The following is a 24,704-nucleotide window of genomic DNA, read 5'->3' as shown; positions in this document are numbered from 1 at the left end:
GCAGGATACACCTTGGCCTGTTGACCAATCCTTTAGTGATCTGACTACGGCCTGCCACATTGTAATCGACCGACGCTAGGATAGTATCAAGGTATCCTATATCACAGAGTTGGTGCTGGTTGCAAGAAGCGGTCTTAGAGAGAGAGAGAGAGAGAGAGAGAGACTTCCTGCTCCTTGTGTACCTTCAGGGGTCCGAACTGGCATGGGCGTGACTGTGGACATTACACTTCATCCAGCGCATAAAGATGCCGTGACCCGGATTCGAACCGGGGTTGCTGCGGCCACAACGCAGAGTACTAACCACTATACGATCACGGCATTGTCAACGAGCCAGGTAGGAGTCGAACCTACAATCTTCTGATCCGTAGTCAGACGCGTTATCCATTGCGCCACTGGCCCTGCACCTGGCCCTGACTCTTTGCTAAGCCTTCACAAAGGGCATTCTAGCTGCAGAAGCCAATCGACACCATCTCAGCCATTCCAGAGATAAACGGCTAACTTTCTGCTGAATTTCTAATGGAAAGGAAAGTGCTCAGGCCTTCTCAGTTGCTGTCACATCACTGCTTATGGCTGCTCGATAGTTGTGAAAATGGCAAAGGCTAATAATGTTACAATCTCATTCTATGTGGCCCACAGGTGGTGTTGAAGGAAACCCCACCGCCTTATAGGACGGTTGTTTCACTTCCACATAGATGGCTGCCTACTTTCGTGCCTCTCGAAAAGCAGTGGTCCTCGCTGTCCAAAATGTACATCCCACTGGCCTTCAAAGAAAGTCTTTTCACTCTCTGCTGTTACCTTCAAAGGCCACTGTTGTAGAGTTCGCATGGCCCCAAGTTTGTGTTACAGCGGGTGTAGCATGACATGGCAGGATACACCTTGGCCTGTTGACCAATCCTTTAGTGATCTGACTACGGCCTGCCACATTGTAATCGACCGACGCTAGGATAGTATCAAGGTATCCTATATCACAGAGTTGGTGCTGGTTGCAAGAAGCGGTCTTAGAGAGAGAGAGAGAGAGAGACTTCCTGCTCCTTGTGTACCTTCAGGGGTCCGAACTGGCATGGGCGTGACTGTGGACATTACACTTCATCCAGCGCATAAAGATGCCGTGACCCGGATTCGAACCGGGGTTGCTGCGGCCACAACGCAGAGTACTAACCACTATACGATCACGGCATTGTCAACGAGCCAGGTAGGAGTCGAACCTACAATCTTCTGATCCGTAGTCAGACGCGTTATCCATTGCGCCACTGGCCCTGCACCTGGCCCTGACTCTTTGCTAAGCCTTCACAAAGGGCATTCTAGCTGCAGAAGCCAATCGACACCATCTCAGCCATTCCAGAGATAAACGGCTAACTTTCTGCTGAATTTCTAATGGAAAGGAAAGTGCTCAGGCCTTCTCAGTTGCTGTCACATCACTGCTTATGGCTGCTCGATAGTTGTGAAAATGGCAAAGGCTAATAATGTTACAATCTCATTCTATGTGGCCCACAGGTGGTGTTGAAGGAAACCCCACCACCTTATAGGACGGTTGTTTCACTTCCACATAGATGGCTGCCTACTTTCGTGCCTCTCGAAAAGCAGTGGTCCTCGCTGTCCAAAATGTACATCCCACTGGCCTTCAAAGAAAGTCTTTTCACTCTCTGCTGTTACCTTCAAAGGCCACTGTTGTAGAGTTCGCATGGCCCCAAGTTTGTGTTACAGCGGGTGTAGCATGACATGGCAGGATACACCTTGGCCTGTTGACCAATCCTTTAGTGATCTGACTACGGCCTGCCACATTGTAATCGACCGACGCTAGGATAGTATCAAGGTATCCTATATCACAGAGTTGGTGCTGGTTGCAAGAAGCGGTCTTAGAGAGAGAGAGAGAGAGAGAGAGACTTCCTGCTCCTTGTGTACCTTCAGGGGTCCGAACTGGCATGGGCGTGACTGTGGACATTACACTTCATCCAGCGCATAAAGATGCCGTGACCCGGATTCGAACCGGGGTTGCTGCGGCCACAACGCAGAGTACTAACCACTATACGATCACGGCATTGTCAACGAGCCAGGTAGGAGTCGAACCTACAATCTTCTGATCCGTAGTCAGACGCGTTATCCATTGCGCCACTGGCCCTGCACCTGGCCCTGACTCTTTGCTAAGCCTTCACAAAGGGCATTCTAGCTGCAGAAGCCAATCGACACCATCTCAGCCATTCCAGAGATAAACGGCTAACTTTCTGCTGAATTTCTAATGGAAAGGAAAGTGCTCAGGCCTTCTCAGTTGCTGTCACATCACTGCTTATGGCTGCTCGATAGTTGTGAAAATGGCAAAGGCTAATAATGTTACAATCTCATTCTATGTGGCCCACAGGTGGTGTTGAAGGAAACCCCACCGCCTTATAGGACGGTTGTTTCACTTCCACATAGATGGCTGCCTACTTTCGTGCCTCTCGAAAAGCAGTGGTCCTCGCTGTCCAAAATGTACATCCCACTGGCCTTCAAAGAAAGTCTTTTCACTCTCTGCTGTTACCTTCAAAGGCCACTGTTGTAGAGTTCGCATGGCCCCAAGTTTGTGTTACAGCGGGTGTAGCATGACATGGCAGGATACACCTTGGCCTGTTGACCAATCCTTTAGTGATCTGACTACGGCCTGCCACATTGTAATCGACCGACGCTAGGATAGTATCAAGGTATCCTATATCACAGAGTTGGTGCTGGTTGCAAGAAGCGGTCTTAGAGAGAGAGAGAGAGAGAGACTTCCTGCTCCTTGTGTACCTTCAGGGGTCCGAACTGGCATGGGCGTGACTGTGGACATTACACTTCATCCAGCGCATAAAGATGCCGTGACCCGGATTCGAACCGGGGTTGCTGCGGCCACAACGCAGAGTACTAACCACTATACGATCACGGCATTGTCAACGAGCCAGGTAGGAGTCGAACCTACAATCTTCTGATCCGTAGTCAGACGCGTTATCCATTGCGCCACTGGCCCTGCACCTGGCCCTGACTCTTTGCTAAGCCTTCACAAAGGGCATTCTAGCTGCAGAAGCCAATCGACACCATCTCAGCCATTCCAGAGATAAACGGCTAACTTTCTGCTGAATTTCTAATGGAAAGGAAAGTGCTCAGGCCTTCTCAGTTGCTGTCACATCACTGCTTATGGCTGCTCGATAGTTGTGAAAATGGCAAAGGCTAATAATGTTACAATCTCATTCTATGTGGCCCACAGGTGGTGTTGAAGGAAACCCCACCACCTTATAGGACGGTTGTTTCACTTCCACATAGATGGCTGCCTACTTTCGTGCCTCTCGAAAAGCAGTGGTCCTCGCTGTCCAAAATGTACATCCCACTGGCCTTCAAAGAAAGTCTTTTCACTCTCTGCTGTTACCTTCAAAGGCCACTGTTGTAGAGTTCGCATGGCCCCAAGTTTGTGTTACAGCGGGTGTAGCATGACATGGCAGGATACACCTTGGCCTGTTGACCAATCCTTTAGTGATCTGACTACGGCCTGCCACATTGTAATCGACCGACGCTAGGATAGTATCAAGGTATCCTATATCACAGAGTTGGTGCTGGTTGCAAGAAGCGGTCTTAGAGAGAGAGAGAGAGAGAGAGACTTCCTGCTCCTTGTGTACCTTCAGGGGTCCGAACTGGCATGGGCGTGACTGTGGACATTACACTTCATCCAGCGCATAAAGATGCCGTGACCCGGATTCGAACCGGGGTTGCTGCGGCCACAACGCAGAGTACTAACCACTATACGATCACGGCATTGTCAACGAGCCAGGTAGGAGTCGAACCTACAATCTTCTGATCCGTAGTCAGACGCGTTATCCATTGCGCCACTGGCCCTGCACCTGGCCCTGACTCTTTGCTAAGCCTTCACAAAGGGCATTCTAGCTGCAGAAGCCAATCGACACCATCTCAGCCATTCCAGAGATAAACGGCTAACTTTCTGCTGAATTTCTAATGGAAAGGAAAGTGCTCAGGCCTTCTCAGTTGCTGTCACATCACTGCTTATGGCTGCTCGATAGTTGTGAAAATGGCAAAGGCTAATAATGTTACAATCTCATTCTATGTGGCCCACAGGTGGTGTTGAAGGAAACCCCACCGCCTTATAGGACGGTTGTTTCACTTCCACATAGATGGCTGCCTACTTTCGTGCCTCTCGAAAAGCAGTGGTCCTCGCTGTCCAAAATGTACATCCCACTGGCCTTCAAAGAAAGTCTTTTCACTCTCTGCTGTTACCTTCAAAGGCCACTGTTGTAGAGTTCGCATGGCCCCAAGTTTGTGTTACAGCGGGTGTAGCATGACATGGCAGGATACACCTTGGCCTGTTGACCAATCCTTTAGTGATCTGACTACGGCCTGCCACATTGTAATCGACCGACGCTAGGATAGTATCAAGGTATCCTATATCACAGAGTTGGTGCTGGTTGCAAGAAGCGGTCTTAGAGAGAGAGAGAGAGACTTCCTGCTCCTTGTGTACCTTCAGGGGTCCGAACTGGCATGGGCGTGACTGTGGACATTACACTTCATCCAGCGCATAAAGATGCCGTGACCCGGATTCGAACCGGGGTTGCTGCGGCCACAACGCAGAGTACTAACCACTATACGATCACGGCATTGTCAACGAGCCAGGTAGGAGTCGAACCTACAATCTTCTGATCCGTAGTCAGACGCGTTATCCATTGCGCCACTGGCCCTGCACCTGGCCCTGACTCTTTGCTAAGCCTTCACAAAGGGCATTCTAGCTGCAGAAGCCAATCGACACCATCTCAGCCATTCCAGAGATAAACGGCTAACTTTCTGCTGAATTTCTAATGGAAAGGAAAGTGCTCAGGCCTTCTCAGTTGCTGTCACATCACTGCTTATGGCTGCTCGATAGTTGTGAAAATGGCAAAGGCTAATAATGTTACAATCTCATTCTATGTGGCCCACAGGTGGTGTTGAAGGAAACCCCACCACCTTATAGGACGGTTGTTTCACTTCCACATAGATGGCTGCCTACTTTCGTGCCTCTCGAAAAGCAGTGGTCCTCGCTGTCCAAAATGTACATCCCACTGGCCTTCAAAGAAAGTCTTTTCACTCTCTGCTGTTACCTTCAAAGGCCACTGTTGTAGAGTTCGCATGGCCCCAAGTTTGTGTTACAGCGGGTGTAGCATGACATGGCAGGATACACCTTGGCCTGTTGACCAATCCTTTAGTGATCTGACTACGGCCTGCCACATTGTAATCGACCGACGCTAGGATAGTATCAAGGTATCCTATATCACAGAGTTGGTGCTGGTTGCAAGAAGCGGTCTTAGAGAGAGAGAGAGAGAGAGACTTCCTGCTCCTTGTGTACCTTCAGGGGTCCGAACTGGCATGGGCGTGACTGTGGACATTACACTTCATCCAGCGCATAAAGATGCCGTGACCCGGATTCGAACCGGGGTTGCTGCGGCCACAACGCAGAGTACTAACCACTATACGATCACGGCATTGTCAACGAGCCAGGTAGGAGTCGAACCTACAATCTTCTGATCCGTAGTCAGACGCGTTATCCATTGCGCCACTGGCCCTGCACCTGGCCCTGACTCTTTGCTAAGCCTTCACAAAGGGCATTCTAGCTGCAGAAGCCAATCGACACCATCTCAGCCATTCCAGAGATAAACGGCTAACTTTCTGCTGAATTTCTAATGGAAAGGAAAGTGCTCAGGCCTTCTCAGTTGCTGTCACATCACTGCTTATGGCTGCTCGATAGTTGTGAAAATGGCAAAGGCTAATAATGTTACAATCTCATTCTATGTGGCCCACAGGTGGTGTTGAAGGAAACCCCACCACCTTATAGGACGGTTGTTTCACTTCCACATAGATGGCTGCCTACTTTCGTGCCTCTCGAAAAGCAGTGGTCCTCGCTGTCCAAAATGTACATCCCACTGGCCTTCAAAGAAAGTCTTTTCACTCTCTGCTGTTACCTTCAAAGGCCACTGTTGTAGAGTTCGCATGGCCCCAAGTTTGTGTTACAGCGGGTGTAGCATGACATGGCAGGATACACCTTGGCCTGTTGACCAATCCTTTAGTGATCTGACTACGGCCTGCCACATTGTAATCGACCGACGCTAGGATAGTATCAAGGTATCCTATATCACAGAGTTGGTGCTGGTTGCAAGAAGCGGTCTTAGAGAGAGAGAGAGAGAGAGAGAGAGAGAGACTTCCTGCTCCTTGTGTACCTTCAGGGGTCCGAACTGGCATGGGCGTGACTGTGGACATTACACTTCATCCAGCGCATAAAGATGCCGTGACCCGGATTCGAACCGGGGTTGCTGCGGCCACAACGCAGAGTACTAACCACTATACGATCACGGCATTGTCAACGAGCCAGGTAGGAGTCGAACCTACAATCTTCTGATCCGTAGTCAGACGCGTTATCCATTGCGCCACTGGCCCTGCACCTGGCCCTGACTCTTTGCTAAGCCTTCACAAAGGGCATTCTAGCTGCAGAAGCCAATCGACACCATCTCAGCCATTCCAGAGATAAACGGCTAACTTTCTGCTGAATTTCTAATGGAAAGGAAAGTGCTCAGGCCTTCTCAGTTGCTGTCACATCACTGCTTATGGCTGCTCGATAGTTGTGAAAATGGCAAAGGCTAATAATGTTACAATCTCATTCTATGTGGCCCACAGGTGGTGTTGAAGGAAACCCCACCACCTTATAGGACGGTTGTTTCACTTCCACATAGATGGCTGCCTACTTTCGTGCCTCTCGAAAAGCAGTGGTCCTCGCTGTCCAAAATGTACATCCCACTGGCCTTCAAAGAAAGTCTTTTCACTCTCTGCTGTTACCTTCAAAGGCCACTGTTGTAGAGTTCGCATGGCCCCAAGTTTGTGTTACAGCGGGTGTAGCATGACATGGCAGGATACACCTTGGCCTGTTGACCAATCCTTTAGTGATCTGACTACGGCCTGCCACATTGTAATCGACCGACGCTAGGATAGTATCAAGGTATCCTATATCACAGAGTTGGTGCTGGTTGCAAGAAGCGGTCTTAGAGAGAGAGAGACTTCCTGCTCCTTGTGTACCTTCAGGGGTCCGAACTGGCATGGGCGTGACTGTGGACATTACACTTCATCCAGCGCATAAAGATGCCGTGACCCGGATTCGAACCGGGGTTGCTGCGGCCACAACGCAGAGTACTAACCACTATACGATCACGGCATTGTCAACGAGCCAGGTAGGAGTCGAACCTACAATCTTCTGATCCGTAGTCAGACGCGTTATCCATTGCGCCACTGGCCCTGCACCTGGCCCTGACTCTTTGCTAAGCCTTCACAAAGGGCATTCTAGCTGCAGAAGCCAATCAACACCATCTCAGCCATTCCAGAGATAAACGGCTAACTTTCTGCTGAATTTCTAATGGAAAGGAAAGTGCTCAGGCCTTCTCAGTTGCTGTCACATCACTGCTTATGGCTGCTCGATAGTTGTGAAAATGGCAAAGGCTAATAATGTTACAATCTCATTCTATGTGGCCCACAGGTGGTGTTGAAGGAAACCCCACCGCCTTATAGGACGGTTGTTTCACTTCCACATAGATGGCTGCCTACTTTCGTGCCTCTCGAAAAGCAGTGGTCCTCGCTGTCCAAAATGTACATCCCACTGGCCTTCAAAGAAAGTCTTTTCACTCTCTGCTGTTACCTTCAAAGGCCACTGTTGTAGAGTTCGCATGGCCCCAAGTTTGTGTTACAGCGGGTGTAGCATGACATGGCAGGATACACCTTGGCCTGTTGACCAATCCTTTAGTGATCTGACTACGGCCTGCCACATTGTAATCGACCGACGCTAGGATAGTATCAAGGTATCCTATATCACAGAGTTGGTGCTGGTTGCAAGAAGCGGTCTTAGAGAGAGAGAGAGAGAGAGAGACTTCCTGCTCCTTGTGTACCTTCAGGGGTCCGAACTGGCATGGGCGTGACTGTGGACATTACACTTCATCCAGCGCATAAAGATGCCGTGACCCGGATTCGAACCGGGGTTGCTGCGGCCACAACGCAGAGTACTAACCACTATACGATCACGGCATTGTCAACGAGCCAGGTAGGAGTCGAACCTACAATCTTCTGATCCGTAGTCAGACGCGTTATCCATTGCGCCACTGGCCCTGCACCTGGCCCTGACTCTTTGCTAAGCCTTCACAAAGGGCATTCTAGCTGCAGAAGCCAATCGACACCATCTCAGCCATTCCAGAGATAAACGGCTAACTTTCTGCTGAATTTCTAATGGAAAGGAAAGTGCTCAGGCCTTCTCAGTTGCTGTCACATCACTGCTTATGGCTGCTCGATAGTTGTGAAAATGGCAAAGGCTAATAATGTTACAATCTCATTCTATGTGGCCCACAGGTGGTGTTGAAGGAAACCCCACCACCTTATAGGACGGTTGTTTCACTTCCACATAGATGGCTGCCTACTTTCGTGCCTCTCGAAAAGCAGTGGTCCTCGCTGTCCAAAATGTACATCCCACTGGCCTTCAAAGAAAGTCTTTTCACTCTCTGCTGTTACCTTCAAAGGCCACTGTTGTAGAGTTCGCATGGCCCCAAGTTTGTGTTACAGCGGGTGTAGCATGACATGGCAGGATACACCTTGGCCTGTTGACCAATCCTTTAGTGATCTGACTACGGCCTGCCACATTGTAATCGACCGACGCTAGGATAGTATCAAGGTATCCTATATCACAGAGTTGGTGCTGGTTGCAAGAAGCGGTCTTAGAGAGAGAGAGACTTCCTGCTCCTTGTGTACCTTCAGGGGTCCGAACTGGCATGGGCGTGACTGTGGACATTACACTTCATCCAGCGCATAAAGATGCCGTGACCCGGATTCGAACCGGGGTTGCTGCGGCCACAACGCAGAGTACTAACCACTATACGATCACGGCATTGTCAACGAGCCAGGTAGGAGTCGAACCTACAATCTTCTGATCCGTAGTCAGACGCGTTATCCATTGCGCCACTGGCCCTGCACCTGGCCCTGACTCTTTGCTAAGCCTTCACAAAGGGCATTCTAGCTGCAGAAGCCAATCGACACCATCTCAGCCATTCCAGAGATAAACGGCTAACTTTCTGCTGAATTTCTAATGGAAAGGAAAGTGCTCAGGCCTTCTCAGTTGCTGTCACATCACTGCTTATGGCTGCTCGATAGTTGTGAAAATGGCAAAGGCTAATAATGTTACAATCTCATTCTATGTGGCCCACAGGTGGTGTTGAAGGAAACCCCACCACCTTATAGGACGGTTGTTTCACTTCCACATAGATGGCTGCCTACTTTCGTGCCTCTCGAAAAGCAGTGGTCCTCGCTGTCCAAAATGTACATCCCACTGGCCTTCAAAGAAAGTCTTTTCACTCTCTGCTGTTACCTTCAAAGGCCACTGTTGTAGAGTTCGCATGGCCCCAAGTTTGTGTTACAGCGGGTGTAGCATGACATGGCAGGATACACCTTGGCCTGTTGACCAATCCTTTAGTGATCTGACTACGGCCTGCCACATTGTAATCGACCGACGCTAGGATAGTATCAAGGTATCCTATATCACAGAGTTGGTGCTGGTTGCAAGAAGCGGTCTTAGAGAGAGAGAGAGAGAGAGAGACTTCCTGCTCCTTGTGTACCTTCAGGGGTCCGAACTGGCATGGGCATGACTGTGGACATTACACTTCATCCAGCGCATAAAGATGCCGTGACCCGGATTCGAACCGGGGTTGCTGCGGCCACAACGCAGAGTACTAACCACTATACGATCACGGCATTGTCAACGAGCCAGGTAGGAGTCGAACCTACAATCTTCTGATCCGTAGTCAGACGCGTTATCCATTGCGCCACTGGCCCTGCACCTGGCCCTGACTCTTTGCTAAGCCTTCACAAAGGGCATTCTAGCTGCAGAAGCCAATCGACACCATCTCAGCCATTCCAGAGATAAACGGCTAACTTTCTGCTGAATTTCTAATGGAAAGGAAAGTGCTCAGGCCTTCTCAGTTGCTGTCACATCACTGCTTATGGCTGCTCGATAGTTGTGAAAATGGCAAAGGCTAATAATGTTACAATCTCATTCTATGTGGCCCACAGGTGGTGTTGAAGGAAACCCCACCACCTTATAGGACGGTTGTTTCACTTCCACATAGATGGCTGCCTACTTTCGTGCCTCTCGAAAAGCAGTGGTCCTCGCTGTCCAAAATGTACATCCCACTGGCCTTCAAAGAAAGTCTTTTCACTCTCTGCTGTTACCTTCAAAGGCCACTGTTGTAGAGTTCGCATGGCCCCAAGTTTGTGTTACAGCGGGTGTAGCATGACATGGCAGGATACACCTTGGCCTGTTGACCAATCCTTTAGTGATCTGACTACGGCCTGCCACATTGTAATCGACCGACGCTAGGATAGTATCAAGGTATCCTATATCACAGAGTTGGTGCTGGTTGCAAGAAGCGGTCTTAGAGAGAGAGAGAGAGAGAGACTTCCTGCTCCTTGTGTACCTTCAGGGGTCCGAACTGGCATGGGCGTGACTGTGGACATTACACTTCATCCAGCGCATAAAGATGCCGTGACCCGGATTCGAACCGGGGTTGCTGCGGCCACAACGCAGAGTACTAACCACTATACGATCACGGCATTGTCAACGAGCCAGGTAGGAGTCGAACCTACAATCTTCTGATCCGTAGTCAGACGCGTTATCCATTGCGCCACTGGCCCTGCACCTGGCCCTGACTCTTTGCTAAGCCTTCACAAAGGGCATTCTAGCTGCAGAAGCCAATCGACACCATCTCAGCCATTCCAGAGATAAACGGCTAACTTTCTGCTGAATTTCTAATGGAAAGGAAAGTGCTCAGGCCTTCTCAGTTGCTGTCACATCACTGCTTATGGCTGCTCGATAGTTGTGAAAATGGCAAAGGCTAATAATGTTACAATCTCATTCTATGTGGCCCACAGGTGGTGTTGAAGGAAACCCCACCGCCTTATAGGACGGTTGTTTCACTTCCACATAGATGGCTGCCTACTTTCGTGCCTCTCGAAAAGCAGTGGTCCTCGCTGTCCAAAATGTACATCCCACTGGCCTTCAAAGAAAGTCTTTTCACTCTCTGCTGTTACCTTCAAAGGCCACTGTTGTAGAGTTCGCATGGCCCCAAGTTTGTGTTACAGCGGGTGTAGCATGACATGGCAGGATACACCTTGGCCTGTTGACCAATCCTTTAGTGATCTGACTACGGCCTGCCACATTGTAATCGACCGACGCTAGGATAGTATCAAGGTATCCTATATCACAGAGTTGGTGCTGGTTGCAAGAAGCGGTCTTAGAGAGAGAGAGAGAGAGAGAGACTTCCTGCTCCTTGTGTACCTTCAGGGGTCCGAACTGGCATGGGCGTGACTGTGGACATTACACTTCATCCAGCGCATAAAGATGCCGTGACCCGGATTCGAACCGGGGTTGCTGCGGCCACAACGCAGAGTACTAACCACTATACGATCACGGCATTGTCAACGAGCCAGGTAGGAGTCGAACCTACAATCTTCTGATCCGTAGTCAGACGCGTTATCCATTGCGCCACTGGCCCTGCACCTGGCCCTGACTCTTTGCTAAGCCTTCACAAAGGGCATTCTAGCTGCAGAAGCCAATCAACACCATCTCAGCCATTCCAGAGATAAACGGCTAACTTTCTGCTGAATTTCTAATGGAAAGGAAAGTGCTCAGGCCTTCTCAGTTGCTGTCACATCACTGCTTATGGCTGCTCGATAGTTGTGAAAATGGCAAAGGCTAATAATGTTACAATCTCATTCTATGTGGCCCACAGGTGGTGTTGAAGGAAACCCCACCGCCTTATAGGACGGTTGTTTCACTTCCACATAGATGGCTGCCTACTTTCGTGCCTCTCGAAAAGCAGTGGTCCTCGCTGTCCAAAATGTACATCCCACTGGCCTTCAAAGAAAGTCTTTTCACTCTCTGCTGTTACCTTCAAAGGCCACTGTTGTAGAGTTCGCATGGCCCCAAGTTTGTGTTACAGCGGGTGTAGCATGACATGGCAGGATACACCTTGGCCTGTTGACCAATCCTTTAGTGATCTGACTACGGCCTGCCACATTGTAATCGACCGACGCTAGGATAGTATCAAGGTATCCTATATCACAGAGTTGGTGCTGGTTGCAAGAAGCGGTCTTAGAGAGAGAGAGAGAGAGAGAGACTTCCTGCTCCTTGTGTACCTTCAGGGGTCCGAACTGGCATGGGCGTGACTGTGGACATTACACTTCATCCAGCGCATAAAGATGCCGTGACCCGGATTCGAACCGGGGTTGCTGCGGCCACAACGCAGAGTACTAACCACTATACGATCACGGCATTGTCAACGAGCCAGGTAGGAGTCGAACCTACAATCTTCTGATCCGTAGTCAGACGCGTTATCCATTGCGCCACTGGCCCTGCACCTGGCCCTGACTCTTTGCTAAGCCTTCACAAAGGGCATTCTAGCTGCAGAAGCCAATCGACACCATCTCAGCCATTCCAGAGATAAACGGCTAACTTTCTGCTGAATTTCTAATGGAAAGGAAAGTGCTCAGGCCTTCTCAGTTGCTGTCACATCACTGCTTATGGCTGCTCGATAGTTGTGAAAATGGCAAAGGCTAATAATGTTACAATCTCATTCTATGTGGCCCACAGGTGGTGTTGAAGGAAACCCCACCACCTTATAGGACGGTTGTTTCACTTCCACATAGATGGCTGCCTACTTTCGTGCCTCTCGAAAAGCAGTGGTCCTCGCTGTCCAAAATGTACATCCCACTGGCCTTCAAAGAAAGTCTTTTCACTCTCTGCTGTTACCTTCAAAGGCCACTGTTGTAGAGTTCGCATGGCCCCAAGTTTGTGTTACAGCGGGTGTAGCATGACATGGCAGGATACACCTTGGCCTGTTGACCAATCCTTTAGTGATCTGACTACGGCCTGCCACATTGTAATCGACCGACGCTAGGATAGTATCAAGGTATCCTATATCACAGAGTTGGTGCTGGTTGCAAGAAGCGGTCTTAGAGAGAGAGAGAGAGAGAGAGACTTCCTGCTCCTTGTGTACCTTCAGGGGTCCGAACTGGCATGGGCGTGACTGTGGACATTACACTTCATCCAGCGCATAAAGATGCCGTGACCCGGATTTGAACCGGGGTTGCTGCGGCCACAACGCAGAGTACTAACCACTATACGATCACGGCATTGTCAACGAGCCAGGTAGGAGTCGAACCTACAATCTTCTGATCCGTAGTCAGACGCGTTATCCATTGCGCCACTGGCCCTGCACCTGGCCCTGACTCTTTGCTAAGCCTTCACAAAGGGCATTCTAGCTGCAGAAGCCAATCGACACCATCTCAGCCATTCCAGAGATAAACGGCTAACTTTCTGCTGAATTTCTAATGGAAAGGAAAGTGCTCAGGCCTTCTCAGTTGCTGTCACATCACTGCTTATGGCTGCTCGATAGTTGTGAAAATGGCAAAGGCTAATAATGTTACAATCTCATTCTATGTGGCCCACAGGTGGTGTTGAAGGAAACCCCACCACCTTATAGGACGGTTGTTTCACTTCCACATAGATGGCTGCCTACTTTCGTGCCTCTCGAAAAGCAGTGGTCCTCGCTGTCCAAAATGTACATCCCACTGGCCTTCAAAGAAAGTCTTTTCACTCTCTGCTGTTACCTTCAAAGGCCACTGTTGTAGAGTTCGCATGGCCCCAAGTTTGTGTTACAGCGGGTGTAGCATGACATGGCAGGATACACCTTGGCCTGTTGACCAATCCTTTAGTGATCTGACTACGGCCTGCCACATTGTAATCGACCGACGCTAGGATAGTATCAAGGTATCCTATATCACAGAGTTGGTGCTGGTTGCAAGAAGCGGTCTTAGAGAGAGAGAGAGAGACTTCCTGCTCCTTGTGTACCTTCAGGGGTCCGAACTGGCATGGGCGTGACTGTGGATATTACACTTCATCCAGCGCATAAAGATGCCGTGACCCGGATTCGAACCGGGGTTGCTGCGGCCACAACGCAGAGTACTAACCACTATACGATCACGGCATTGTCAACGAGCCAGGTAGGAGTCGAACCTACAATCTTCTGATCCGTAGTCAGACGCGTTATCCATTGCGCCACTGGCCCTGCACCTGGCCCTGACTCTTTGCTAAGCCTTCACAAAGGGCATTCTAGCTGCAGAAGCCAATCGACACCATCTCAGCCATTCCAGAGATAAACGGCTAACTTTCTGCTGAATTTCTAATGGAAAGGAAAGTGCTCAGGCCTTCTCAGTTGCTGTCACATCACTGCTTATGGCTGCTCGATAGTTGTGAAAATGGCAAAGGCTAATAATGTTACAATCTCATTCTATGTGGCCCACAGGTGGTGTTGAAGGAAACCCCACCGCCTTATAGGACGGTTGTTTCACTTCCACATAGATGGCTGCCTACTTTCGTGCCTCTCGAAAAGCAGTGGTCCTCGCTGTCCAAAATGTACATCCCACTGGCCTTCAAAGAAAGTCTTTTCACTCTCTGCTGTTACCTTCAAAGGCCACTGTTGTAGAGTTCGCATGGCCCCAAGTTTGTGTTACAGCGGGTGTAGCATGACATGGCAGGATACACCTTGGCCTGTTGACCAATCCTTTAGTGATCTGACTACGGCCTGCCACATTGTAATCGACCGACGCTAGGATAGTATCAAGGTATCCTATATCACAGAGTTGGTGCTGGTTGCAAGAAGCGGTCTTAGAGAGAGAGAGAGAGAGAGACTTCCTGCTCCTTGTGTACCTTCAGGGGTCCGAACTGGCATGGGCGTGACTGTGGACATTACACTTCATCCAGCGCATAAAGATGCCGTGACCCGGATTCGAACCGGGGTTGCTGCGGCCACAACGCAGAGTACTAACCACTATACGATCACGGCATTGTCAACGAGCCAGGTGGGAGTCGAACCTACAATCTTCTGATCCGTAGTCAGACGCGTTATCCATTGCGCCACTGGCCCTGCACCTGGCCCTGACTCTTTGCTAAGCCTTCACAAAGGGCATTCTAGCTGCAGAAGCCAATCGACACCATCTCAGCCATTCCAGAGATAAACGGCTAACTTTCTGCTGAATTTCTAATGGAAAGGAAAGTGCTCAGGCCTTCTCAGTTGCTGTCACATCACTGCTTATGGCTGCTCGATAGTTGTGAAAATGGCAAAGGCTAATAATGTTACAATCTCATTCTATGTGGCCCACAGGTGGTGTTGAAGGAAACCCCACCACCTTATAGGACGGTTGTTTCACTTCCACATAGATGGCTGCCTACTTTCGTGCCTCTCGAAAAGCAGTGGTCCTCGCTGTCCAAAATGTACATCCCACTGGCCTTCAAAGAAAGTCTTTTCACTCTCTGCTGTTACCTTCAAAGGCCACTGTTGTAGAGTTCGCATGGCCCCAAGTTTGTGTTACAGCGGGTGTAGCATGACATGGCAGGATACACCTTGGCCTGTTGACCAATCCTTTAGTGATCTGACTACGGCCTGCCACATTGTAATCGACCGACGCTAGGATAGTATCAAGGTATCCTATATCACAGAGTTGGTGCTGGTTGCAAGAAGCGGTCTTAGAGAGAGAGAGAGAGAGAGAGAGAGAGACAGAGACTTCCTGCTCCTTGTGTACCTTCAGGGGTCCGAACTGGCATGGGCGTGACTGTGGACATTACACTTCATCCAGCGCATAAAGATGCCGTGACCCGGATTCGAACCGGGGTTGCTGCGGCCACAACGCAGAGTACTAACCACTATACGATCACGGCATTGTCAACGAGCCAGGTAGGAGTCGAACCTACAATCTTCTGATCCGTAGTCAGACGCGTTATCCATTGCGCCACTGGCCCTGCACCTGGCCCTGACTCTTTGCTAAGCCTTCACAAAGGGCATTCTAGCTGCAGAAGCCAATCGACACCATCTCAGCCATTCCAGAGATAAACGGCTAACTTTCTGCTGAATTTCTAATGGAAAGGAAAGTGCTCAGGCCTTCTCAGTTGCTGTCACATCACTGCTTATGGCTGCTCGATAGTTGTGAAAATGGCAAAGGCTAATAATGTTACAATCTCATTCTATGTGGCCCACAGGTGGTGTTGAAGGAAACCCCACCACCTTATAGGACGGTTGTTTCACTTCCACATAGATGGCTGCCTACTTTCGTGCCTCTCGAAAAGCAGTGGTCCTCGCTGTCCAAAATGTACATCCCACTGGCCTTCAAAGAAAGTCTTTTCACTCTCTGCTGTTACCTTCAAAGGCCACTGTTGTAGAGTTCGCATGGCCCCAAGTTTGTGTTACAGCGGGTGTAGCATGACATGGCAGGATACACCTTGGCCTGTTGACCAATCCTTTAGTGATCTGACTACGGCCTGCCACATTGTAATCGACCGACGCTAGGATAGTATCAAGGTATCCTATATCACAGAGTTGGTGCTGGTTGCAAGAAGCGGTCTTAGAGAGAGAGAGAGAGAGAGACTTCCTGCTCCTTGTGTACCTTCAGGGGTCCGAACTGGCATGGGCGTGACTGTGGACATTACACTTCATCCAGCGCATAAAGATGCCGTGACCCGGATTCGAACCGGGGTTGCTGCGGCCACAACGCAGAGTACTAACCACTATACGATCACGGCATTGTCAACGAGCCAGGTAGGAGTCGAACCTACAATCTTCTGATCCGTAGTCAGACGCGTTATCCATTGCGCCACTGGCCCTGCACCTGGCCCTGACTCTTTGCTAAGCCTTCACAAAGGGCATTCTAGCTGCAGAAGCCAATCGACACCATCTCAGCCATTCCAGAGATAAACGGCTAACTTTCTGCTGAATTTCTAATGGAAAGGAAAGTGCTCAGGCCTTCTCAGTTGCTGTCACATCACTGCTTATGGCTGCTCGATAGTTGTGAAAATGGCAAAGGCTAATAATGTTACAATCTCATTCTATGTGGCCCACAGGTGGTGTTGAAGGAAACCCCACCGCCTTATAGGACGGTTGTTTCACTTCCACATAGATGGCTGCCTACTTTCGTGCCTCTCGAAAAGCAGTGGTCCTCGCTGTCCAAAATGTACATCCCACTGGCCTTCAAAGAAAGTCTTTTCACTCTCTGCTGTTACCTTCAAAGGCCACTGTTGTAGAGTTCGCATGGCCCCAAGTTTGTGTTACAGCGGGTGTAGCATGACATGGCAGGATACACCTTGGCCTGTTGACCAATCCTTTAGTGATCTGACTACGGCCTGCCACATTGTAATCGACCGACGCTAGGATAGTATCAAGGTATCCTATATCACAGAGTTGGTGCTGGTTGCAAGAAGCGGTCTTAGAGAGAGAGAGAGAGAGAGAGAGACTTCCTGCTCCTTGTGTACCTTCAGGGGTCCGAACTGGCATGGGCGTGACTGTGGACATTACACTTCATCCAGCGCATAAAGATGCCGTGACCCGGATTCGAACCGGGGTTGCTGCGGCCACAACGCAGAGTACTAACCACTATACGATCACGGCATTGTCAACGAGCCAGGTAGGAGTCGAACCTACAATCTTCTGATCCGTAGTCAGACGCGTTATCCATTGCGCCACTGGCCCTGCACCTGGCCCTGACTCTTTGCTAAGCCTTCACAAAGGGCATTCTAGCTGCAGAAGCCAATCGACACCATCTCAGCCATTCCAGAGATAAACGGCTAACTTTCTGCTGAATTTCTAATGGAAAGGAAAGTGCTCAGGCCTTCTCAGTTGCTGTCACATCACTGCTTATGGCTGCTCGATAGTTGTGAAAATGGCAAAGGCTAATAATGTTACAATCTCATTCTATGTGGCCCACAGGTGGTGTTGAAGGAAACCCCACCACCTTATAGGACGGTTGTTTCACTTCCACATAGATGGCTGCCTACTTTCGTGCCTCTCGAAAAGCAGTGGTCCTCGCTGTCCAAAATGTACATCCCACTGGCCTTCAAAGAAAGTCTTTTCACTCTCTGCTGTTACCTTCAAAGGCCACTGTTGTAGAGTTCGCATGGCCCCAAGTTTGTGTTACAGCGGGTGTAGCATGACATGGCAGGATACACCTTGGCCTGTTGACCAATCCTTTAGTGATCTGACTACGGCCTGCCACATTGTAATCGACCGACGCTAGGATAGTATCAAGGTATCCTATATCACAGAGTTGGTGCTGGTTGCAAGAAGCGGTCTTAGAGAGAGAGAGAGAGAGAGAGACTTCCTGCTCCTTGTGTACCTTCAGGGGTCCGAACTGGCATGGGCGTGACTGTGGACATTACACTTCATCCAGCGCATAAAGATGCCGTGACCCGGATTCGAACCGGGTTTGCTGCGGCCACAACGCAGAGTACTAACCACTATACGATCACGGCATTGTCAACGAGCCAGGTAGGAGTCGAACCTACAATCTTCTGATCCGTAGTCAGACGCGTTATCCATTGCGCCACTGGCCCTGCACCTGGCCCTGACTCTTTGCTAAGCCTTCACAAAGGGCATTCTAGCTGCAGAAGCCAATCGACACCATCTCAGCCATTCCAGAGATAAACGGCTAACTTTCTGCTGAATTTCTAATGGAAAGGAAAGTGCTCAGGCCTTCTCAGTTGCTGTCACATCACTGCTTATGGCTGCTCGATAGTTGTGAAAATGGCAAAGGCTAATAATGTTACAATCTCATTCTATGTGGCCCACAGGTGGTGTTGAAGGAAACCCCACCGCCTTATAGGACGGTTGTTTCACTTCCACATAGATGGCTGCCTACTTTCGTGCCTCTCGAAAAGCAGTGGTCCTCGCTGTCCAAAATGTACATCCCACTGGCCTTCAAAGAAAGTCTTTTCACTCTCTGCTGTTACCTTCAAAGGCCACTGTTGTAGAGTTCGCATGGCCCCAAGTTTGTGTTACAGCGGGTGTAGCATGACATGGCAGGATACACCTTGGCCTGTTGACCAATCCTTTAGTGATCTGACTACGGCCTGCCACATTGTAATCGACCGACGCTAGGATAGTATCAAGGTATCCTATATCACAGAGTTGGTGCTGGTTGCAAGAAGCGGTCTTAGAGAGAGAGAGAGAGAGAGAGAGAGAGACTTCCTGCTCCTTGTGTACCTTCAGGGGTCCGAACTGGCATGGGCGTGACTGTGGACATTACACTTCATCCAGCGCATAAAGATGCCGTGACCCGGATTCGAACCGGGGTTGCTGCGGCCACAACGCAGAGTACTAACCACTATACGATCACAGCATTGTCAACGAGCCAGGTAGGAGTCGAACCTACAATCTTCTGATCCGTAGTCAGACGCGTTATCCATTGCGCCACTGGCCCTGCACCTGGCCCTGATTCTTTGCTAAGCCTTCACAAAGGGCATTCTAGCTGCAGAAGCCAATCGACACCATCTCAGCCATTCCAGAGATAAACGGCTAACTTTCTGCTGAATTTCTAATGGAAAGGAAAGTGCTCAGGCCTTCTCAGTTGCTGTCACATCACTGCTTATGGCTGCTCGATAGTTGTGAAAATGGCAAAGGCTAATAATGTTACAATCTCATTCTATGTGGCCCACAGGTGGTGTTGAAGGAAACCCCACCACCTTATAGGACGGTTGTTTCACTTCCACATAGATGGCTGCCTACTTTCGTGCCTCTCGAAAAGCAGTGGTCCTCGCTGTCCAAAATGTACATCCCACTGGCCTTCAAAGAAAGTCTTTTCACTCTCTGCTGTTACCTTCAAAGGCCACTGTTGTAGAGTTCGCATGGCCCCAAGTTTGTGTTACAGCGGGTGTAGCATGACATGGCAGGATACACCTTGGCCTGTTGACCAATCCTTTAGTGATCTGACTACGGCCTGCCACATTGTAATCGACCGACGCTAGGATAGTATCAAGGTATCCTATATCACAGAGTTGGTGCTGGTTGCAAGAAGCGGTCTTAGAGAGAGAGAGAGAGAGAGAGACTTCCTGCTCCTTGTGTACCTTCAGGGGTCCGAACTGGCATGGGCGTGACTGTGGACATTACACTTCATCCAGCGCATAAAGATGCCGTGACCCGGATTCGAACCGGGGTTGCTGCAGCCACAACGCAGAGTACTAACCACTATACGATCACGGCATTGTCAACGAGCCAGGTAGGAGTCGAACCTACAATCTTCTGATCCGTAGTCAGACGCGTTATCCATTGCGCCACTGGCCCTGCACCTGGCCCTGACTCTTTGCTAAGCCTTCACAAAGGGCATTCTAGCTGCAGAAGCCAATCGACACCATCTCAGCCATTCCAGAGATAAACGGCTAACTTTCTGCTGAATTTCTAATGGAAAGGAAAGTGCTCAGGCCTTCTCAGTTGCTGTCACATCACTGCTTATGGCTGCTCGATAGTTGTGAAAATGGCAAAGGCTAATAATGTTACAATCTCATTCTATGTGGCCCACAGGTGGTGTTGAAGGAAACCCCACCACCTTATAGGACGGTTGTTTCACTTCCACATAGATGGCTGCCTACTTTCGTGCCTCTCGAAAAGCAGTGGTCCTCGCTGTCCAAAATGTACATCCCACTGGCCTTCAAAGAAAGTCTTTTCACTCTCTGCTGTTACCTTCAAAGGCCACTGTTGTAGAGTTCGCATGGCCCCAAGTTTGTGTTACAGCGGGTGTAGCATGACATGGCAGGATACACCTTGGCCTGTTGACCAATCCTTTAGTGATCTGACTACGGCCTGCCACATTGTAATCGACCGACGCTAGGATAGTATCAAGGTATCCTATATCACAGAGTTGGTGCTGGTTGCAAGAAGCGGTCTTAGAGAGAGAGAGAGAGAGAGAGACTTCCTGCTCCTTGTGTACCTTCAGGGGTCCGAACTGGCATGGGCGTGACTGTGGACATTACACTTCATCCAGCGCATAAAGATGCCGTGACCCGGATTCGAACCGGGGTTGCTGCGGCCACAACGCAGAGTACTAACCACTATACGATCACGGCATTGTCAACGAGCCAGGTAGGAGTCGAACCTACAATCTTCTGATCCGTAGTCAGACGCGTTATCCATTGCGCCACTGGCCCTGCACCTGGCCCTGACTCTTTGCTAAGCCTTCACAAAGGGCATTCTAGCTGCAGAAGCCAATCGACACCATCTCAGCCATTCCAGAGATAAACGGCTAACTTTCTGCTGAATTTCTAATGGAAAGGAAAGTGCTCAGGCCTTCTCAGTTGCTGTCACATCACTGCTTATGGCTGCTCGATAGTTGTGAAAATGGCAAAGGCTAATAATGTTACAATCTCATTCTATGTGGCCCACAGGTGGTGTTGAAGGAAACCCCACCACCTTATAGGACGGTTGTTTCACTTCCACATAGATGGCTGCCTACTTTCGTGCCTCTCGAAAAGCAGTGGTCCTCGCTGTCCAAAATGTACATCCCACTGGCCTTCAAAGAAAGTCTTTTCACTCTCTGCTGTTACCTTCAAAGGCCACTGTTGTAGAGTTCGCATGGCCCCAAGTTTGTGTTACAGCGGGTGTAGCATGACATGGCAGGATACACCTTGGCCTGTTGACCAATCCTTTAGTGATCTGACTACGGCCTGCCACATTGTAATCGACCGACGCTAGGATAGTATCAAGGTATCCTATATCACAGAGTTGGTGCTGGTTGCAAGAAGCGGTCTTAGAGAGAGAGAGAGAGAGAGACTTCCTGCTCCTTGTGTACCTTCAGGGGTCCGAACTGGCATGGGCGTGACTGTGGACATTACACTTCATCCAGCGCATAAAGATGCCGTGACCCGGATTCGAACCGGGGTTGCTGCGGCCACAACGCAGAGTACTAACCACTATACGATCACGGCATTGTCAACGAGCCAGGTAGGAGTCGAACCTACAATCTTCTGATCCGTAGTCAGACGCGTTATCCATTGCGCCACTGGCCCTGCACCTGGCCCTGACTCTTTGCTAAGCCTTCACAAAGGGCATTCTAGCTGCAGAAGCCAATCGACACCATCTCAGCCATTCCAGAGATAAACGGCTAACTTTCTGCTGAATTTCTAATGGAAAGGAAAGTGCTCAGGCCTTCTCAGTTGCTGTCACATCACTGCTTATGGCTGCTCGATAGTTGTGAAAATGGCAAAGGCTAATAATGTTACAATCTCATTCTATGTGGCCCACAGGTGGTGTTGAAGGAAACCCCACCACCTTATAGGACGGTTGTTTCACTTCCACATAGATGGCTGCCTACTTTCGTGCCTCTCGAAAAGCAGTGGTCCTCGCTGTCCAAAATGTACATCCCACTGGCCTTCAAAGAAAGTCTTTTCACTCTCTGCTGTTACCTTCAAAGGCCACTGTTGTAGAGTTCGCATGGCCCCAAGTTTGTGTTACAGCGGGTGTAGCATGACATGGCAGGATACACCTTGGCCTGTTGACCAATCCTTTAGTGATCTGACTACGGCCTGCCACATTGTAATCGACCGACGCTAGGATAGTATCAAGGTATCCTATATCACAGAGTTGGTGCTGGTTGCAAGAAGCGGTCTTAGAGAGAGAGAGAGAGAGAGAGAGAGACTTCCTGCTCCTTGTGTACCTTCAGGGGTCCGAACTGGCATGGGCGTGACTGTGGACATTACACTTCATCCAGCGCATAAAGATGCCGTGACCCGGATTCGAACCGGGGTTGCTGCGGCCACAACGCAGAGTACTAACCACTATACGATCACGGCATTGTCAACGAGCCAGGTAGGAGTCGAACCTACAATCTTCTGATCCGTAGTCAGACGCGTTATCCATTGCGCCACTGGCCCTGCACCTGGCCCTGACTCTTTGCTAAGCCTTCACAAAGGGCATTCTAGCTGCAGAAGCCAATCGACACCATCTCAGCCATTCCAGAGATAAACGGCTAACTTTCTGCTGAATTTCTAATGGAAAGGAAAGTGCTCAGGCCTTCTCAGTTGCTGTCACATCACTGCTTATGGCTGCTCGATAGTTGTGAAAATGGCAAAGGCTAATAATGTTACAATCTCATTCTATGTGGCCCACAGGTGGTGTTGAAGGAAACCCCACCGCCTTATAGGACGGTTGTTTCACTTCCACATAGATGGCTGCCTACTTTCGTGCCTCTCGAAAAGCAGTGGTCCTCGCTGTCCAAAATGTACATCCCACTGGCCTTCAAAGAAAGTCTTTTCACTCTCTGCTGTTACCTTCAAAGGCCACTGTTGTAGAGTTCGCATGGCCCCAAGTTTGTGTTACAGCGGGTGTAGCATGACATGGCAGGATACACCTTGGCCTGTTGACCAATCCTTTAGTGATCTGACTACGGCCTGCCACATTGTAATCGACCGACGCTAGGATAGTATCAAGGTATCCTATATCACAGAGTTGGTGCTGGTTGCAAGAAGCGGTCTTAGAGAGAGAGAGAGAGAGAGACTTCCTGCTCCTTGTGTACCTTCAGGGGTCCGAACTGGCATGGGCGTGACTGTGGACATTACACTTCATCCAGCGCATAAAGATGCCGTGACCCGGATTCGAACCGGGGTTGCTGCGGCCACAACGCAGAGTACTAACCACTATACGATCACGGCATTGTCAACGAGCCAGGTAGGAGTCGAACCTACAATCTTCTGATCCGTAGTCAGACGCGTTATCCATTGCGCCACTGGCCCTGCACCTGGCCCTGACTCTTTGCTAAGCCTTCACAAAGGGCATTCTAGCTGCAGAAGCCAATCGACACCATCTCAGCCATTCCAGAGATAAACGGCTAACTTTCTGCTGAATTTCTAATGGAAAGGAAAGTGCTCAGGCCTTCTCAGTTGCTGTCACATCACTGCTTATGGCTGCTCGATAGTTGTGAAAATGGCAAAGGCTAATAATGTTACAATCTCATTCTATGTGGCCCACAGGTGGTGTTGAAGGAAACCCCACCACCTTATAGGACGGTTGTTTCACTTCCACATAGATGGCTGCCTACTTTCGTGCCTCTCGAAAAGCAGTGGTCCTCGCTGTCCAAAATGTACATCCCACTGGCCTTCAAAGAAAGTCTTTTCACTCTCTGCTGTTACCTTCAAAGGCCACTGTTGTAGAGTTCGCATGGCCCCAAGTTTGTGTTACAGCGGGTGTAGCATGACATGGCAGGATACACCTTGGCCTGTTGACCAATCCTTTAGTGATCTGACTACGGCCTGCCACATTGTAATCGACCGACGCTAGGATAGTATCAAGGTATCCTATATCACAGAGTTGGTGCTGGTTGCAAGAAGCGGTCTTAGAGAGAGAGAGAGAGAGACTTCCTGCTCCTTGTGTACCTTCAGGGGTCCGAACTGGCATGGGCGTGACTGTGGACATTACACTTCATCCAGCGCATAAAGATGCCGTGACCCGGATTCGAACCGGGGTTGCTGCGGCCACAACGCAGAGTACTAACCACTATACGATCACGGCATTGTCAACGAGCCAGGTAGGAGTCGAACCTACAATCTTCTGATCCGTAGTCAGACGCGTTATCCATTGCGCCACTGGCCCTGCACCTGGCCCTGACTCTTTGCTAAGCCTTCACAAAGGGCATTCTAGCTGCAGAAGCCAATCGACACCATCTCAGCCATTCCAGAGATAAACGGCTAACTTTCTGCTGAATTTCTAATGGAAAGGAAAGTGCTCAGGCCTTCTCAGTTGCTGTCACATCACTGCTTATGGCTGCTCGATAGTTGTGAAAATGGCAAAGGCTAATAATGTTACAATCTCATTCTATGTGGCCCACAGGTGGTG

General features: G+C 49.8%; 53 non-coding genes across 53 annotated transcripts; all 53 read right to left on the bottom strand.

Annotated features, from left to right (window-relative positions):
- Positions 1–246: 246 nt before the first annotated feature.
- TRNAH-GUG (transfer RNA histidin (anticodon GUG)) lies at positions 247–318 on the bottom strand. Its single transcript has one exon. It is a non-coding gene; the product is annotated as a tRNA-His (tRNA).
- Positions 319–326: 8 nt separating this feature from the next.
- Positions 327–399, bottom strand: TRNAR-ACG (transfer RNA arginine (anticodon ACG)). The gene has a single exon. It is a non-coding gene; the product is annotated as a tRNA-Arg (tRNA).
- A 705-nt stretch (positions 400–1,104) lies between these two features.
- TRNAH-GUG (transfer RNA histidin (anticodon GUG)) lies at positions 1,105–1,176 on the bottom strand. Its single transcript has one exon. It is a non-coding gene; the product is annotated as a tRNA-His (tRNA).
- Positions 1,177–1,184: 8 nt separating this feature from the next.
- Positions 1,185–1,257, bottom strand: TRNAR-ACG (transfer RNA arginine (anticodon ACG)). Its single transcript has one exon. It is a non-coding gene; the product is annotated as a tRNA-Arg (tRNA).
- A 709-nt stretch (positions 1,258–1,966) lies between these two features.
- TRNAH-GUG (transfer RNA histidin (anticodon GUG)) lies at positions 1,967–2,038 on the bottom strand. Its single transcript has one exon. It is a non-coding gene; the product is annotated as a tRNA-His (tRNA).
- An 8-nt stretch (positions 2,039–2,046) lies between these two features.
- On the bottom strand, positions 2,047–2,119 carry TRNAR-ACG (transfer RNA arginine (anticodon ACG)). Its single transcript has one exon. It is a non-coding gene; the product is annotated as a tRNA-Arg (tRNA).
- A 705-nt stretch (positions 2,120–2,824) lies between these two features.
- Positions 2,825–2,896, bottom strand: TRNAH-GUG (transfer RNA histidin (anticodon GUG)). Its single transcript has one exon. It is a non-coding gene; the product is annotated as a tRNA-His (tRNA).
- An 8-nt stretch (positions 2,897–2,904) lies between these two features.
- TRNAR-ACG (transfer RNA arginine (anticodon ACG)) lies at positions 2,905–2,977 on the bottom strand. Its single transcript has one exon. It is a non-coding gene; the product is annotated as a tRNA-Arg (tRNA).
- Positions 2,978–3,684: 707 nt separating this feature from the next.
- TRNAH-GUG (transfer RNA histidin (anticodon GUG)) lies at positions 3,685–3,756 on the bottom strand. Its single transcript has one exon. It is a non-coding gene; the product is annotated as a tRNA-His (tRNA).
- Positions 3,757–3,764: 8 nt separating this feature from the next.
- TRNAR-ACG (transfer RNA arginine (anticodon ACG)) lies at positions 3,765–3,837 on the bottom strand. Its single transcript has one exon. It is a non-coding gene; the product is annotated as a tRNA-Arg (tRNA).
- A 701-nt stretch (positions 3,838–4,538) lies between these two features.
- Positions 4,539–4,610, bottom strand: TRNAH-GUG (transfer RNA histidin (anticodon GUG)). The gene has a single exon. It is a non-coding gene; the product is annotated as a tRNA-His (tRNA).
- An 8-nt stretch (positions 4,611–4,618) lies between these two features.
- On the bottom strand, positions 4,619–4,691 carry TRNAR-ACG (transfer RNA arginine (anticodon ACG)). The gene has a single exon. It is a non-coding gene; the product is annotated as a tRNA-Arg (tRNA).
- A 705-nt stretch (positions 4,692–5,396) lies between these two features.
- TRNAH-GUG (transfer RNA histidin (anticodon GUG)) lies at positions 5,397–5,468 on the bottom strand. Its single transcript has one exon. It is a non-coding gene; the product is annotated as a tRNA-His (tRNA).
- Positions 5,469–5,476: 8 nt separating this feature from the next.
- Positions 5,477–5,549, bottom strand: TRNAR-ACG (transfer RNA arginine (anticodon ACG)). Its single transcript has one exon. It is a non-coding gene; the product is annotated as a tRNA-Arg (tRNA).
- Positions 5,550–6,264: 715 nt separating this feature from the next.
- TRNAH-GUG (transfer RNA histidin (anticodon GUG)) lies at positions 6,265–6,336 on the bottom strand. Its single transcript has one exon. It is a non-coding gene; the product is annotated as a tRNA-His (tRNA).
- Positions 6,337–6,344: 8 nt separating this feature from the next.
- On the bottom strand, positions 6,345–6,417 carry TRNAR-ACG (transfer RNA arginine (anticodon ACG)). The gene has a single exon. It is a non-coding gene; the product is annotated as a tRNA-Arg (tRNA).
- A 697-nt stretch (positions 6,418–7,114) lies between these two features.
- On the bottom strand, positions 7,115–7,186 carry TRNAH-GUG (transfer RNA histidin (anticodon GUG)). Its single transcript has one exon. It is a non-coding gene; the product is annotated as a tRNA-His (tRNA).
- Positions 7,187–7,194: 8 nt separating this feature from the next.
- Positions 7,195–7,267, bottom strand: TRNAR-ACG (transfer RNA arginine (anticodon ACG)). Its single transcript has one exon. It is a non-coding gene; the product is annotated as a tRNA-Arg (tRNA).
- A 707-nt stretch (positions 7,268–7,974) lies between these two features.
- Positions 7,975–8,046, bottom strand: TRNAH-GUG (transfer RNA histidin (anticodon GUG)). Its single transcript has one exon. It is a non-coding gene; the product is annotated as a tRNA-His (tRNA).
- Positions 8,047–8,054: 8 nt separating this feature from the next.
- On the bottom strand, positions 8,055–8,127 carry TRNAR-ACG (transfer RNA arginine (anticodon ACG)). The gene has a single exon. It is a non-coding gene; the product is annotated as a tRNA-Arg (tRNA).
- Positions 8,128–8,824: 697 nt separating this feature from the next.
- On the bottom strand, positions 8,825–8,896 carry TRNAH-GUG (transfer RNA histidin (anticodon GUG)). The gene has a single exon. It is a non-coding gene; the product is annotated as a tRNA-His (tRNA).
- An 8-nt stretch (positions 8,897–8,904) lies between these two features.
- TRNAR-ACG (transfer RNA arginine (anticodon ACG)) lies at positions 8,905–8,977 on the bottom strand. The gene has a single exon. It is a non-coding gene; the product is annotated as a tRNA-Arg (tRNA).
- A 707-nt stretch (positions 8,978–9,684) lies between these two features.
- On the bottom strand, positions 9,685–9,756 carry TRNAH-GUG (transfer RNA histidin (anticodon GUG)). Its single transcript has one exon. It is a non-coding gene; the product is annotated as a tRNA-His (tRNA).
- Positions 9,757–9,764: 8 nt separating this feature from the next.
- Positions 9,765–9,837, bottom strand: TRNAR-ACG (transfer RNA arginine (anticodon ACG)). The gene has a single exon. It is a non-coding gene; the product is annotated as a tRNA-Arg (tRNA).
- A 705-nt stretch (positions 9,838–10,542) lies between these two features.
- On the bottom strand, positions 10,543–10,614 carry TRNAH-GUG (transfer RNA histidin (anticodon GUG)). Its single transcript has one exon. It is a non-coding gene; the product is annotated as a tRNA-His (tRNA).
- Positions 10,615–10,622: 8 nt separating this feature from the next.
- On the bottom strand, positions 10,623–10,695 carry TRNAR-ACG (transfer RNA arginine (anticodon ACG)). Its single transcript has one exon. It is a non-coding gene; the product is annotated as a tRNA-Arg (tRNA).
- Positions 10,696–11,402: 707 nt separating this feature from the next.
- On the bottom strand, positions 11,403–11,474 carry TRNAH-GUG (transfer RNA histidin (anticodon GUG)). The gene has a single exon. It is a non-coding gene; the product is annotated as a tRNA-His (tRNA).
- An 8-nt stretch (positions 11,475–11,482) lies between these two features.
- TRNAR-ACG (transfer RNA arginine (anticodon ACG)) lies at positions 11,483–11,555 on the bottom strand. Its single transcript has one exon. It is a non-coding gene; the product is annotated as a tRNA-Arg (tRNA).
- A 707-nt stretch (positions 11,556–12,262) lies between these two features.
- Positions 12,263–12,334, bottom strand: TRNAH-GUG (transfer RNA histidin (anticodon GUG)). Its single transcript has one exon. It is a non-coding gene; the product is annotated as a tRNA-His (tRNA).
- Positions 12,335–12,342: 8 nt separating this feature from the next.
- Positions 12,343–12,415, bottom strand: TRNAR-ACG (transfer RNA arginine (anticodon ACG)). The gene has a single exon. It is a non-coding gene; the product is annotated as a tRNA-Arg (tRNA).
- A 787-nt stretch (positions 12,416–13,202) lies between these two features.
- TRNAR-ACG (transfer RNA arginine (anticodon ACG)) lies at positions 13,203–13,275 on the bottom strand. The gene has a single exon. It is a non-coding gene; the product is annotated as a tRNA-Arg (tRNA).
- Positions 13,276–13,976: 701 nt separating this feature from the next.
- Positions 13,977–14,048, bottom strand: TRNAH-GUG (transfer RNA histidin (anticodon GUG)). Its single transcript has one exon. It is a non-coding gene; the product is annotated as a tRNA-His (tRNA).
- Positions 14,049–14,056: 8 nt separating this feature from the next.
- Positions 14,057–14,129, bottom strand: TRNAR-ACG (transfer RNA arginine (anticodon ACG)). The gene has a single exon. It is a non-coding gene; the product is annotated as a tRNA-Arg (tRNA).
- Positions 14,130–14,834: 705 nt separating this feature from the next.
- On the bottom strand, positions 14,835–14,906 carry TRNAH-GUG (transfer RNA histidin (anticodon GUG)). The gene has a single exon. It is a non-coding gene; the product is annotated as a tRNA-His (tRNA).
- Positions 14,907–15,706: 800 nt separating this feature from the next.
- Positions 15,707–15,778, bottom strand: TRNAH-GUG (transfer RNA histidin (anticodon GUG)). The gene has a single exon. It is a non-coding gene; the product is annotated as a tRNA-His (tRNA).
- An 8-nt stretch (positions 15,779–15,786) lies between these two features.
- On the bottom strand, positions 15,787–15,859 carry TRNAR-ACG (transfer RNA arginine (anticodon ACG)). Its single transcript has one exon. It is a non-coding gene; the product is annotated as a tRNA-Arg (tRNA).
- A 705-nt stretch (positions 15,860–16,564) lies between these two features.
- On the bottom strand, positions 16,565–16,636 carry TRNAH-GUG (transfer RNA histidin (anticodon GUG)). Its single transcript has one exon. It is a non-coding gene; the product is annotated as a tRNA-His (tRNA).
- Positions 16,637–16,644: 8 nt separating this feature from the next.
- Positions 16,645–16,717, bottom strand: TRNAR-ACG (transfer RNA arginine (anticodon ACG)). Its single transcript has one exon. It is a non-coding gene; the product is annotated as a tRNA-Arg (tRNA).
- A 709-nt stretch (positions 16,718–17,426) lies between these two features.
- On the bottom strand, positions 17,427–17,498 carry TRNAH-GUG (transfer RNA histidin (anticodon GUG)). The gene has a single exon. It is a non-coding gene; the product is annotated as a tRNA-His (tRNA).
- An 8-nt stretch (positions 17,499–17,506) lies between these two features.
- On the bottom strand, positions 17,507–17,579 carry TRNAR-ACG (transfer RNA arginine (anticodon ACG)). Its single transcript has one exon. It is a non-coding gene; the product is annotated as a tRNA-Arg (tRNA).
- A 787-nt stretch (positions 17,580–18,366) lies between these two features.
- On the bottom strand, positions 18,367–18,439 carry TRNAR-ACG (transfer RNA arginine (anticodon ACG)). The gene has a single exon. It is a non-coding gene; the product is annotated as a tRNA-Arg (tRNA).
- A 793-nt stretch (positions 18,440–19,232) lies between these two features.
- TRNAR-ACG (transfer RNA arginine (anticodon ACG)) lies at positions 19,233–19,305 on the bottom strand. Its single transcript has one exon. It is a non-coding gene; the product is annotated as a tRNA-Arg (tRNA).
- A 787-nt stretch (positions 19,306–20,092) lies between these two features.
- Positions 20,093–20,165, bottom strand: TRNAR-ACG (transfer RNA arginine (anticodon ACG)). The gene has a single exon. It is a non-coding gene; the product is annotated as a tRNA-Arg (tRNA).
- A 707-nt stretch (positions 20,166–20,872) lies between these two features.
- On the bottom strand, positions 20,873–20,944 carry TRNAH-GUG (transfer RNA histidin (anticodon GUG)). The gene has a single exon. It is a non-coding gene; the product is annotated as a tRNA-His (tRNA).
- Positions 20,945–20,952: 8 nt separating this feature from the next.
- TRNAR-ACG (transfer RNA arginine (anticodon ACG)) lies at positions 20,953–21,025 on the bottom strand. The gene has a single exon. It is a non-coding gene; the product is annotated as a tRNA-Arg (tRNA).
- Positions 21,026–21,730: 705 nt separating this feature from the next.
- TRNAH-GUG (transfer RNA histidin (anticodon GUG)) lies at positions 21,731–21,802 on the bottom strand. Its single transcript has one exon. It is a non-coding gene; the product is annotated as a tRNA-His (tRNA).
- An 8-nt stretch (positions 21,803–21,810) lies between these two features.
- Positions 21,811–21,883, bottom strand: TRNAR-ACG (transfer RNA arginine (anticodon ACG)). Its single transcript has one exon. It is a non-coding gene; the product is annotated as a tRNA-Arg (tRNA).
- A 711-nt stretch (positions 21,884–22,594) lies between these two features.
- On the bottom strand, positions 22,595–22,666 carry TRNAH-GUG (transfer RNA histidin (anticodon GUG)). Its single transcript has one exon. It is a non-coding gene; the product is annotated as a tRNA-His (tRNA).
- Positions 22,667–22,674: 8 nt separating this feature from the next.
- On the bottom strand, positions 22,675–22,747 carry TRNAR-ACG (transfer RNA arginine (anticodon ACG)). The gene has a single exon. It is a non-coding gene; the product is annotated as a tRNA-Arg (tRNA).
- Positions 22,748–23,452: 705 nt separating this feature from the next.
- On the bottom strand, positions 23,453–23,524 carry TRNAH-GUG (transfer RNA histidin (anticodon GUG)). Its single transcript has one exon. It is a non-coding gene; the product is annotated as a tRNA-His (tRNA).
- Positions 23,525–23,532: 8 nt separating this feature from the next.
- Positions 23,533–23,605, bottom strand: TRNAR-ACG (transfer RNA arginine (anticodon ACG)). Its single transcript has one exon. It is a non-coding gene; the product is annotated as a tRNA-Arg (tRNA).
- Positions 23,606–24,308: 703 nt separating this feature from the next.
- Positions 24,309–24,380, bottom strand: TRNAH-GUG (transfer RNA histidin (anticodon GUG)). The gene has a single exon. It is a non-coding gene; the product is annotated as a tRNA-His (tRNA).
- An 8-nt stretch (positions 24,381–24,388) lies between these two features.
- TRNAR-ACG (transfer RNA arginine (anticodon ACG)) lies at positions 24,389–24,461 on the bottom strand. The gene has a single exon. It is a non-coding gene; the product is annotated as a tRNA-Arg (tRNA).
- Between the last annotated feature and the right edge of the window lie 243 nt (positions 24,462–24,704).

The sequence above is a fragment of the Lithobates pipiens genome, unplaced genomic scaffold, assembly GCF_037356315.1.
Source record: "Lithobates pipiens isolate NorthernLeopardFrog02 unplaced genomic scaffold, aLitPip1_a1.2 Scaffold_8, whole genome shotgun sequence".
NCBI classification, from domain to species: Eukaryota; Metazoa; Chordata; class Amphibia; order Anura; family Ranidae; genus Lithobates; species Lithobates pipiens.
Note: the sequence above shows the minus strand (reverse complement) of the source record. Positions and strands in the feature narration are given on the sequence as shown.